Source organism: Patiria miniata, unplaced genomic scaffold, assembly GCF_015706575.1.
Source record: "Patiria miniata isolate m_02_andy unplaced genomic scaffold, ASM1570657v1 HiC_scaffold_7, whole genome shotgun sequence".
Classification (NCBI taxonomy): Eukaryota; Metazoa; Echinodermata; class Asteroidea; order Valvatida; family Asterinidae; genus Patiria; species Patiria miniata.
This window is the reverse complement of record NW_024037074.1, coordinates 19,860,461-19,873,603: the sequence shown is the minus strand read 5'-3', so window position 1 is coordinate 19,873,603 and position 13,143 is coordinate 19,860,461. Positions and strand designations below refer to the sequence as shown.

Here is a 13,143-nt window from a genome sequence, read left to right as displayed (position 1 = left end):
TTTGAAAGTGCTACATGCAGAACTTCACTACAGAAATGGTCCCGACATTTGAGTTTCGTTTTTTTTGTACTCACCCTGTACAATGAGACTCATTGCAAGACTGCATGTTCAAATTCAAATCTTACTTGCACATATCTTCGCTATATCTCAGATGTTCTCGAAGTGAGTTTTATATAATAAGACACACTGATCCATAAACAGCAAATTACTAAAACAATTATTAATTGGAGTAAAATGTGATTAATCATTTACGTGGATTTTTCCCAACCCACCAATAATGCAAGGACATATATTGCTTTGTCTAACGCGCATCCATAGGCCTTTAGTAAGTAAAAACAAAACATCAATTTTTATTGAGCACTCTCTTTTTTACCAGATGAAATATGAAAATCTTGTTTAGTAAAAATTACGTACATGTACATTGTACTTTAAAATCTGTGTAAAGTCCATTAAGTTTGCGAATTCATCACAAAATTACGCTTTCGTATTGCAAAAACTTATCTTTGTGCATGTACATTGTGTTAAAAAGGAGAAGCTATATCTTCTGCGTAAACAAACAAGTAGCCTCATTTACTTATTGCGATTACAATTTGCATATTTTATTTAATATTTCTGGAGATCGTGATGCTTTTCATGTGGCAGCAGCGCATGTGTATGAGAAGACTTCCATCTTTTGACATAACAAACATCCAAAGATAATTGAAAGAGTTGCCGATTGTGTGCAACTTGTTGTAACATGATTGTTGTTATGGTGATGAAAATAATATGCCTAGAGGTTGGGTTGGGCTAAATGCGACCGGTGGGTGTGTTCTCATACAGTGGGCAAGTTTCTTCAAACTGCAAAGGGGAAGTATTATCGGACCTTACCGGGGGCGTGTCATAAACAGGCCTAGCCCCTCCCACCACTGGGGGAATCGGCACGTCGATGCTACCTCGTTGCGTAAGTTTCGTGACGACAGGGGGCGTGTCGTAGACTGGGGCGCCACCTCTCGGCTCAGGTGACTTTGGCAAGATGTCGTAAACCGGCGCGGTTGGCATGCGCTTTGGCCCTGGAATGACGTCATAGACAGGACGCACGGCCGGAGATGACAGTGGTGGAGATGTTGGCGGGTCATCGTCTGGAATCCAAGCATGTTCCTGATTCTCACAGTCTGGTCCTGGTAGTTTCACTGCTAGTCCTTTCGGGAGGGTTTTCTTGGGGAGATTTTCGTAAATTTCCCCATCAGCCGGCTTTTTCACCTCAATTGTGTCGTACTTATTACCGACCAAGTTCCCGTTCGGTACGCTGTTCAGGGCGCCATTATTCTTGCTTCCCGAATCGTTCAAGCCACGATCAGCAGATCCCCGTCGTGTTAGCTTATCATACTCCACTGGTCGACCCTGTGCACCGAGTTCGTCGTAGGTATTCGGTCCCGTAGTACCGGCCTTTCTGTCGGGATCGACACCATGGCTTTCGTGTCTTGCAAGCTTGTCGTAGCCCAGGTGGCTTTCGAGACCGAGAGACGCATAACCGGAAGCTGCTGGTATCGGCGTGTCCAGCTGATCGTCCCCAGAGAGGCGGGAGCCACCACGCTGCCTATCTAGCTTGTCGTATGGCTCGTGCTTCGTGTTGCTTGGTCCTATTACGATCATGTTATATGCCTCATCATCTGGATCTGTAGGAATGGTACCATCTAGGTGATTATAGGCAGCAGGAGCAACCTCGTTCCCACCCACAGTATCGTAGATGTCTGGTGCCGCTATGACAGTGTCCAACCCGGGTACGTTCTGATACGGTGACACTACTCCTTCAGTCGTCTCGGTGTCGTGTGTTTTCGTGTACACGACACCGTTTGGTCCGAGGGTAATCTCCATGTCTACTTTCTTCATCGTTGGTGAACCGTCACTAGCTGCACTGGGCGCACGACGATGAATACCAGCCTCGTTTGGGTCTTGGTAGGTGTTGGCCTGACCAGACGGCTGTTTGTTGTTGATGAAAGCAACTTCGTAGTCTTCGAACGAGGCTCCTTTTAGAGCGGTGTCATCTGCCCGTGCCCCGGGGGAATTGGCGTTTCCGTCTCGGTCCGGTATCTCGGCGTAAATGTCTGGAACTGGAGCTGACGAAGTAACAACATTATCCAAATTACAATCATTTTTTTTTGGTAACAGACTAGTCGTCAGAGATCATCAAAAACAAACACAATGTTGTTAATAAAATATCCCTCACAAAATAAACGCAAGAATTTGAATTGTTTCTTTTGTTCTTCAAATACCAAGTCTTTTCCGTTTATTAAATCAGTTGGAAAATAAAAACCTTTCATATTAATTTCCAAACACTACTATGCCAAGAGCTTATCGTCAAATATAAAGTGATAAGTCACTGCAACAAGTTTTGCATTACGGTCTGATCGAAAAATGATAATCCTCGGGCAGATTTAAAAAAAAAAACACCTCAAATTAATTATAAATTTAAATATTTATCTTAAATTCAAAGGGAAATTCCTACCTCGAGCTGGCGAGCTGGAATTGAGCAGCTGAAACACAACGTCAGGATCAGAATTGCGTCTGTGCGAAAAACAGTTAAAATGTTTAATGTAAAGGCACAGTCTTTTTGAGCTCTGTGATTGGTTACTTTCGATCGAAACATGCTTAGCACTGGCAAGAAAATATCGCTCTTGTTGGGTTGATTAAGATTGAAAACATAATAGCGCCTCTTCAAACTATAATTGCTCGATTTTCTGTGCCATTTCCACTGGATTTGGTTAAACTGTTAAAAATGTATAAAAATCAAAATGAACATTAGCGAATTAGAACGTTATCGCCTGGTTAGGCTAAAATATGTGGCCGGAGTTTTTTTTTTTGGTACGTTATACCTCTCAAAGTCTACCATATCCTTCCTTGTCATTCAAATGGAAAAAAAACCCGGAAACGAAATATGTGTACTTTATTCAAAGTTATGTAAACGTATCGGCATGTATACCAACTGTAGCTGGTATCGCATTCCGAGTTGAAAGAATCGTTTCAATCAACAGAGGCATTCCATTTCTTGATTAGGAGTATGATGACCAATCATTCTGGTAAATCAATTCCGTTGTTTTTCTCATGTTCAAATTTCACTCCGTGCGATTGTTATGTCGAGGCTTCACACCTTGGCCTCGTTTCCTGCAATTCTGATTGTTTGCATATGGGCCCATGTGACCCGTCACCACACAATGAGCATAAACTCGGACTTTTTTAAGAATTGCGATATTTATATAGGGGGCCTATCTGGATTGTGCAGAACAGGAGATATCTAATGGCACATAACATTGGGGATACTGAGTTCAATATCTACAGTATCGAACAACAAACTAAGTAGAAGTAGTTTTAGAGGTAACGATAATAAAACGGGATGAAAAATAGGTTAAAAGATGTTTGACAGAAAATAGAATGGTACAACAGGGCTTTCAGATTGAGGTTCACCTGAAAAGAAAAAAAACGACCACCCCTTTGAGTTTGATTTTGGCCCGCTGCATGTATTGAAAACTGGCAATTTCAGAGTTAGTATTCATTTTGGTGTTGACAGGTCTGTGACTGATACTGTTTATGAGCCCCATGTCGCTTCATTAGTACTCATCAGACCAGTATATCGTTCCAAAGTGCATGCTAGCTCGTCCTAAGGTGCAGTAAAATACACTAATATCCAAAGAGTCAAACTAGGAATAAGGCGATTAAGAATGAAAATCACTAGTTTTTACATTGAAATACATTAAACAAGAATCACTCAATTGAAAACGCGGGTGAAAACTCAAATCTTTCCGATTGAATGTCACTCTTTTTGTCTTGTCACTTGCTTTTATTTGATTGAGCGATCCTTTGCTCCAATAGAGTGACCGTTCATTTTTTTTTGGAAACAAGATGGTAGTTGATTGGCTCAAATTAATATAATTGAATTGAGATCCTTCTTACCGCTTTTCTCTTGCTCGGCGCTTCCTCTTCGACACAAAGATGATGATCAGTGAAATCATGACAACCACAGCCACCGCCACACCCACCAGCCCACCAATCATCCCAATACGTCCGCCGTCCGAGCCCGTCTGTGATTCACCACCTTTCCCAAGGGTCCTGGGCCCGTCCGCCTTAGCGATTTCCCCCGGTGGTGAGCCGGAAACACCGGTACTGGAGACCAAGGACGGGGACGAGGGCGGCCACTTGGGTGCGAGGACGGCGGTCCCGTTGGAAATGGTGGGCGTGGCTGCGTTGGCCTTGGAGGGCGTCAATGGATCCGTTAGTTGTGATTGAGTTGTTATTTCTTCTGCATAAAATATGGAGTACATAATGAATACATCATGACATTATTCTAAATTGTGTCAAACGTGAAAAGACAATACACCCCCCCCCAAAAAAAAAAAGAAGGTAAGATAAGAACACAAAATCTTTGTTGAAACACTTGAACTGTCAAATAAAAGTCTTCAAAAAGTATCCATGTTACACTTTAGTAGCAATACATAGATTGAAATATAATGCTAGCAGTGGATGTATTCAATGTTGATTCTTGCTTTAAAATAGCCATCGTTCGATGTGTCCGAAGTTATAGCTTCAAAAGCTTGTCATTTGTTTCCAGGCTATTTTCGGTACCTGTTTGTTTCTGTGATGTCATTACCTGAAATATTTTGTTGGCAGGACCCATCAGCCTGCATGACCCATCCGTTACAGCAGGTGAATACTATATTGTAGCTGTCTCTATACGCAACCCTGGTCTGAGTAGTGTACACAACCCTGGAGGTGAGATAAAAAGGGTACATTTACATAACAATGGTGTTTTGTTATGGCGGTCTGATTCCGAACAAAATGGGTCTATCTGGTACTTGTACATCAAAAAATGAGAGCAGTGGAATAAAAAGAATGTCATAATATAATGGAAGAATGCAAACAGTTTGATTCGAAAGTTTCCATAAAGCATCGTTTCCATAAATACACAAGTATTTGAAATATTTCCCGAAAGTGCACTTAAGGTTCAAGGGTTCTCAAACGAGTACAAACAGCAAGATAAAAATTCTGATTACATTTCCGATTAATCTTTCCATACAGTTGAACTGTCATTGCAGTATTGCTTTGTGATCGTTGCCGAGATTTCTTAAACATTATGGGTTTTTTAAATATTAGTGGGTTATTTTGGAATGTGTATAAATCATGAAAGTCTCTTTTCACGTACCTATACCGCGTGCACTTTTTCCAACCAAAAGTCCGCAATTTGTGTAATATCTGTTAGATCTGGAAACTTGATAAGTTTCTTGAAATGTGACCGTTGACCTAGAGAAAGATAAAAGACAAACATTTGATTTGATTAATTAATTGTAGTCATTCATATAACGATAATAAGGGAAAGGCATTAAATGTACCCGCTGAAACGACCCTCTGGCTGCATGCCAAAGAACACGGAAATAACGAAAGCATTGATAGAACTTAAGTTTTGTAGCTTTCCCGGAGGATGTTGAGAACCCGAGACAAAGTAAATAACCATGAGTTTGTTCAACGGATTTGGACGTCCTTGAGTGTGGGATCCATTCCCTATAGGAATTGTGAATAAATAATAACAACAAGCAATGAATGAAATATTGGAAGGCACTCCAACACAAAGTGTGGATATATGCAGGAACTAAATGGTCATGTTCTGATATAGTCCAAAAATTTGGGACTTAATACTGTGTATAAGAGTCCAAAACATAAGGTATTGAAAACATGCAATACAAGAAAATAGACTGGCACCGGAAACAACCAGTCCAAAAAAAACTTCAGTACTGCATCAATCAACTGAGCCAAAAGAAACATCTGCCATGTCTGGTGTATTGGTCTCTATTTCTACACATTTCTTCACATTTCTTCCTGGTCAGTTTAATGAAGAGGTCAGTCTTTTCAAGCAGTTGGACCATGGTTGGACATGTACCAGTCTAGTCTTTGGCCTCGAATTGATATCACTTGACTTTCCTCTCAAGGTGCAAAATATTCAAGAAAAGCGTCCCTTAAAAATTTACTTGAGACTTCGAACTTGGTTGGTGAAACACTGAGAAGATTTTTGAGAATTTTGTAGCCAGAGTGAGTAAAGTTTGCCTGATTTAGTTTTGCATGTTTTTCAACACTCGAGGTCCCAGTCTGGTTTTAATACAGGGTGAGTAAAATAAAATAAAAAAGGAAACCCAAAATGGTGCCCCCTATTAGTAACGAAAATATCATTTAAAAGCACTACATGCAGAAATTCTTATTAATCATGTAACTGGTGAGTCGTTATAATTTATATCATCATCAGCGATGCTACATTATGTACTTTAGTACGAAACCCTGATTGGTATTGTCATGTTTCCCTGTGTCTTTCTGTGTTTTAGTTCACTCTTTACTATTTTTAAAATTGTATTTTGGCAGCAACACTTGCCACTAAATATAACAAAAACATCATTTAATTTTTAATTAGAATTAACTAAACGCCTTTACTTTATCTCTTTGAACCCCAAACTACAATGATCTACCAATCACTCAGCCGTATATCAATATATTAAAAACCAATCAATTAAAGTTTTGAGATATTATTCAAAGAGTTGTAATCAATGACAGCCTACCGTTCAACAGTGGAGCAGAGCCCATCATTCCAACGGTTTGCGCGGTTGAAGAAATCACACCGTTTAAAATCACTACCATGGAGAAGAACAGTTTTCCATAGCCAGAATAGCGACAGTTGGTACCTTCCATTACAAATCCCAGTGTGGTACAAGTGGCTTCCAAGAGGAGTTCACGTCAGTTTACGAAGTCAGCCGCCAGTTAACAGTTGTACAACAAGTTTGAACATTCGCAAATATGTGTTCAATAAGAAAACGCAGTGACGTTCAATAGGCCAGCTATTTACCACCAAGCTCTGTCGTTTTTGGACGCGGGAGAAGTCAAAGTCCAAGTTACCCTGTCTCAACTTGACAACACTTGATGATTCTTGATGATACAGTGCCACTGAGAACAATGACATTAGCAAACAGGAACTCAGTCCGTGGTCCAGACGAACACTCGAGTTATGTGATAGGAGGCAATGTTCATCATGACTACGACATTTCCACTGGGTGGGTTGAGATATAAACAGGACAACGACGTATGCGTGGTATGAGTCAGAGTCGATTCCGATGTTTCGATTTACTCCGGCTGCTGCAATGAAAACAGGTCCACAATCAAGGCTGTAGCTACTGGTGTCCCTCCAAACGTCAAATCAAATCACACGCCGTTTCGTCTGAATAATTGAATCAGTTGTGGGTCGGGTATAAACGTATGCATCGTACGAGCACTCAGAGAGCGCGGTACAAGACACGGGTACAACGTTCTGGGTTCTTTATATGCACCATTGATTTCACCCAAAACTTCCGTGACACCAACGGTGTACATGTACATGCAGTACCAGCAGTTGTATCGATCGGAGGGTTTGAAAAGCCTCAGTTGACCCGAGTGAAAGGTTTCATACAGTAGGTGAGAAACTTCTATTGTGAGTTGCTGCAGGGGACACAGTTCGTTCCCTTTTCCCCCAGTACACGTACCGTCGACTTATTGGTACGATTGTGGTATTGCATGACTAGTGTGTTGGTAAACGCGTGGGACTTGGTAATCCGTGAATAACAGCACGTTGACCTCTCCAGCAGGAGATGAATGGAGGCCAACGTGTGGGTGTTTATACTGGCCTTTACATGCACTTATTGAGGACAAACTTGAGACGTGTGGGTCGGATTGGTGGCTAGTCTAACATGGGCGTACACGGCCTGTGAGGGCAGGTTTCACACTGAATTGGCAGATTTAACTTTGTCAATGCACGGTCGGTATTAGTTACCTTTGGTGACTGAAGCCTGTAAAATGCCCGTTACCGTCACAAAACTGTAAATTTGTGTAAGGGTGCCTATAAGCATTGGGGAATTCATAAAGTTGTAAAAATTAGAGACTCTGGAAGACTCAATACATTGCTACACCAAGGGCGGATCCAGAACACAATTTTTTTGGGGGGGGGGCCAAAAAAATTTTGGTGCCCCAAAAACGTGGGTCAAAAAAATTACGGCGTGGGGTTCGGGGCCCGCTTAAGGGCCCCGAAAAAATTTTGGATTCTAGATGCTCTGTGGTGCGATCTGAGGCAATTTCTGACCACTTTAACCAATGTTTTTTTGAGGAAAAGATGGTGGTGTACTCATTGCCTGCCTTTATTGCGATGTCACATAAAAAAAAAAAAAAATTGGTTTCGTTTTTTTTTTGGGGGGGGGGGCATGGCCCCCTTTGGCCCCCCCCCCGGATCCGCCCTTGTGCTACACCCTATATTTCTTCAACTGCACGCATGCACTGTGCCAACAAAACTTGGGATCACTGTTAATGTTATAAGCGTTATGGTAGGTGGCGTAAAAAATACTGCTTGACGTTATGTTGTGACCGTCTTCCGAGGTACCACAAATAACCTTTGACGTTTTACGGCACTAACATGCAGCAGTTTAAATTGTGCATATTTGTCCTCACCAACCTTGTGATTCTTACTTAGTAATTCGCACCAAAAGACGATGCACCGCAGGCGTCTGTCACGTGTCGTGTGCGCATCTGAACCTTATTCCCTGTAATTTAACAGCACCGTTGTCATATGTATTACCAAAAAAAATCAAAAAAGCTTCTGAACAATCAAAGGATCTCAAAATATTAGATTCCATTTGTCAATAGGTTTCCTTTTTTGTGTAGTCCTCCAGAAATATAAATGCTGCCATCGTTGGAGTAGCCATGGGCATTAGCCAACTTTAAAGGGAATGTACAACATTTGCTTTTGCTGCAATTTTCAGAAATAAATGGATTTGGAGGATTAGTATGTTATAGCAAATATTGTTCAAATACTTGTTTCACGTTTTGGGCTTGTAGATGTTGGAAAAACCAAGAAAACCAATCATGTTCTTGTAGTCTGGTTCCCCGACCCCACTTAGGATGAAACGGAGCAATTTATAGACTTTGGGGAATTGTATAAGGTCAGAGAATCAGTCGAGCAGGCTTGTACTCCTTAACAGGTGTGCAATCAATTGCAAAGAAAACGATGAATAACTAATTATGAAAAATTAGATGCAGGTTTCGAAAAAAAAAAGTTTATTCCAACGCTGGTCGGCCGACCAGCGTTGCAAAAATACCATTTTTCTTGAGAATGATAGCACACCAGGAGCCACGATTTTACAGGATGCTTTAGACTGTCATTCCCTAACAATCCAGTAAGGTATTTCATGATAATTTGATCATTTCGTTTTGTGATGTTTGCAAATGTTGTATCTTCCCTTTAAGGCAAGGGTTGAAGATGGGAGTAAAGAAGATTTACCATGACGTGTTAAAAACATTAATGTTTTTAACCGTATACACGACCACCTTAATATGTATGTCGGTACCATGTCTTCGGTTGAAGTATCTGACTGACCCATGATTCTAAAATACATGCTAGGCCTAAACATGTTGTTGACATAGACTTGACTGGCAAACCGCCGCATGAATCAGCAAAGTTGAGGTCCAACCACCACTTGACTGTTCAGAGGAATGGATATGCATCCCCGATTCGTCACATGACTGTAAAACCACCATAATATGACTTCTCAACATGGGCAAAACAATCACAGCTTAATTTAAGTATCTGACAAAATAAACGAACACTAAAAAGAAGTAGGCGACCAAAACTGGTGATGGGCTGGTAACAGGATTTATTATTGACTAGGGTTATGGGTAGTGTGGCACTGTTAGGAATAGATGTGTGTGCTGTGTATGCTATGAGTATGTGTGTGGTTCTAAAGGGAAGAATAAATACAAAGGGGAACTTAATTAGTATGTCACAGGCCTAGAAACCCTAATCATATAATAAACATTAACAATATACATGTAAGCACAGGCGCGGATCCAGAGGGGGGGGGGTAACCCCGCCCCCAGCTCTGTCCAAAAAAAAATTCCATACAAATTCCCCAAAAATAAGTCGAACCCCCCCCCCCCCCCCCCCCCATGCTGTGACACCCAAAAAAAGATATACTGGTATAATGTTTGCCTGTTCAAAATACGGTACACCATTCTGTAATCTAGTGTTAATAATATTCGAATTTGAACAGCCCCCCCTATTGAAATATGGTACCAGCCCCCAGCCCCCCCCCCCCCCCCCCCCCCCCCCCCCCCCCACTTTAGATTTTACGGAGGCCAAGTGTCAGGAGAAAAAAAACTGTGAACATTTTCAGAATTTTTTGCTGATGAACCCCACCCCCTGCGAAAATTCCTGGATCCGCCCCTGGGCTGGCAATAACATGTACATAACATGAGCACAAATATGGATGAAAATGTCCCAAAATACTTATTAACAACCCCAAATATGGGTATAATAGCACCTATATTCATGGAAAGACCCTAAATACTATGAAACCCTCAATATCCCCAGTAAAGTGCCCACAAACATGTGTATAAGCACGCGTATGGCATGACGTGTAAATTCCCATCTGCGTTAGTACAGCGTAAATTGCAACCCAAAATTGACAATAAACATGAAGTAAATCCCCCCAAATATCATATCTTAATCAACCAGAATTGTACTTACTTTCTGTAATTCACGCACAGAGGGTATTTATAATGAACCTGGTAATTGGGTAATTAAGCCAAATGATGATCAGGAGTCATAAACGGGGATTTTACGGAGCAAGAATTAACGGTAAAAAACGTGGTTCGATAAGGATTGGATGATTGTAACAGTAAATCACAAGAGGGCGCTGTTGTGTGCTCTGTTGGCAGAGACGCTTTCGCACAAACACCTTTTAAGTACAAAGATTTACGCTTATTTCAAGCAAACGTTTGTAGCTACCAGATAAAGCACATCACGGTTTTTTTTCTACCGATCCGTTTTACTTGTAAACATCAAGATATATAATAAGTAATTTCGTTGCGAGTACCTGAGCAGGAAAACGCACTACTCGCACCCGGACCTAAATGTTACCACAGCCTTATCTTGTTTCAAGCTACCGTTTGTCAAAGATGGCGCCCATAGAGTAGACTTTTGTGGGTAGATCGAGTGTCCGTTGGTCCTCAATTAGAAATTCTCAGAGAAAGGGATATACTTATAAGTGGAATATCCAATAATAACGGGAGCTATTTGGGATCATGCTTAAAACTGTTTGCCTTGATTTACCAATCCCAAATAGCGCCCCCTGTTGTGTCCACGAAATCATTGCTTTGGCTGTTTCAAACTGCAGGGTGAAATTTATGTTCCTTGTAGTACAAATCTCAAAGGAGGCATGACTCAAAAAGCTAAATCTGGTTGGACAGGACTTCTGCTCAGGAAATGCAGCAAATGGGTTTCATTTCCTGGTCTAGGCTTGGATTTGGCCAACTCGGGCTAAAAATAGGCCCTCCCGTGGGTCTTTGCCATGTTAAAGGGACTGGATTGCAGTGAGTATTCTGAAGCAGCACATGTAGATGAAAAAAATTGGTTTGAGGGTGTCTCATTGGAGAAATTATTGTTGGGGTCTGGCTGCTTTATAAGCCGAGAGAGTTCTCAAGACAGGTCAGGTGTGGCTGTAAGCGCGGCAAGGAAAGAGGCAGTTATCCCTGCCGGTCCCTAAGGTATACGGGGTTGATTCTGGCTGCAATGAATTGACATAGGCCTTAACGTGAAAGTGTCAGAATTTTGGAAATTTATATGTTTTTTTTTTTTTTTAATTGCTGATCTCCTTGAGCTTCTCGACTATTATCGTCCACACTGGAACTTAATTATTCCACTGGCAATTATCACAGACTGTAACGTCCGACCTTTGGTCATCGTCAGACATTTCAAAAGTTTAAAACCGGATAACAAAAACCCATGATTAATCGCTTTGCAAGCTGCATGCCTAAATCTGCATTACTACTTAAAACAATAACAAGGGATTTCCCCAGAAAAACCGTGGCCTGAAAAGTGAAACAACTTTGGAAAAAATCACCTGACATGTTGATTTCAAAAACAGGATTTCATTGGCGTTCGGGAAGATTTGGAAGGCCCAGAATCTTTCTCTTTACAGGACTGTGGAGACCGTCTTTAAGGAAAGTCAAATGGACATCAACAATATTATCAGATCATAATTAAAGTTCTTTTTTATTACTTTGTTCATACTCGATACATGTATATCAATATAATAAAACGTTAGAAAAGTGTGTTAACTAATAATTTACACAAAGAGCTAAAACTTATTGCACATTTTTTTTACAAAAAAGTGGTAACGTCATGAAGGGGTATGGAACAAGACGTAGAAATTGAGGAGCAGCAAAAGGACTTCATAATATGAAACAATTTCTCAGTTTTCAAATTTAAGCACATCTTTTGCCCCTCCCAGCCCGCCCTACACCACTTCACGACTCAACTTGTCAGCAGTAAGGATCAAGTTTCGAGCATATATTAGTCATAATAGAACATTATGTCATGTCCAGGCTAAAAAATTGTACCGTATATGTAATTATTCCAGTTCCTTTATTAGACTACTAAAAGTATATTCTTTCGTCAGAACTGGTCAAATCGAACCATTACAGAGTCCAGGAAATTCGTCAACTATCACATCGATTTAGGTGTGCACAAAAATTACATAATTATGCCTCTGACAACAAATATAATGTACAGTTATTAATACTCATGTAGGTTACAGCCAAATTGTAAAGCTTAGCCATTTAAGAAAATGTGTTGACTTGGTTTGTAAAATAAATGCTCTGGTACCACTTTTTGTCGTTGTTCAAACTACCGAAGTCGATGAAGGAAAAACCCGCTCTTTTCTCAGTGTGTCTAGATTGTGCAATTTAAGGGCCGAAGCACATGATCATTTGTTTTTATAACCTTGATAGATTTTGCGGTCCAAAAGTTTTCTTGACTTGCCAAATATAGGTCGGGGTAAAAACCCAAAGTCACATCCATGAGGTTTTTCTTTTCAGGATCATGTTGCAATATCTGCTACTTCATTGCGCCATAACTCATGTGTTTTTTCCGTTCACAATAGGTACTTTCATTTTTTTCGCATCCTGGCGATAGCTATCAAACCAGTTCACAAAAACACTGAATGTGGATCACGTTTCCTGGATGTTGAGTGAGCTAACATTCAAAAACAGGTTGCGGGGAAACTGAGACATAGCCAGGACTATGACGTCGTCATACGGGATAGGACATCGGCC

General features: G+C 40.9%; 1 pseudogene; it reads right to left on the bottom strand.

Annotated features, from left to right (window-relative positions):
* Positions 1-7,694, bottom strand: LOC119745872 (annotated as a pseudogene).
* Between the last annotated feature and the right edge of the window lie 5,449 nt (positions 7,695-13,143).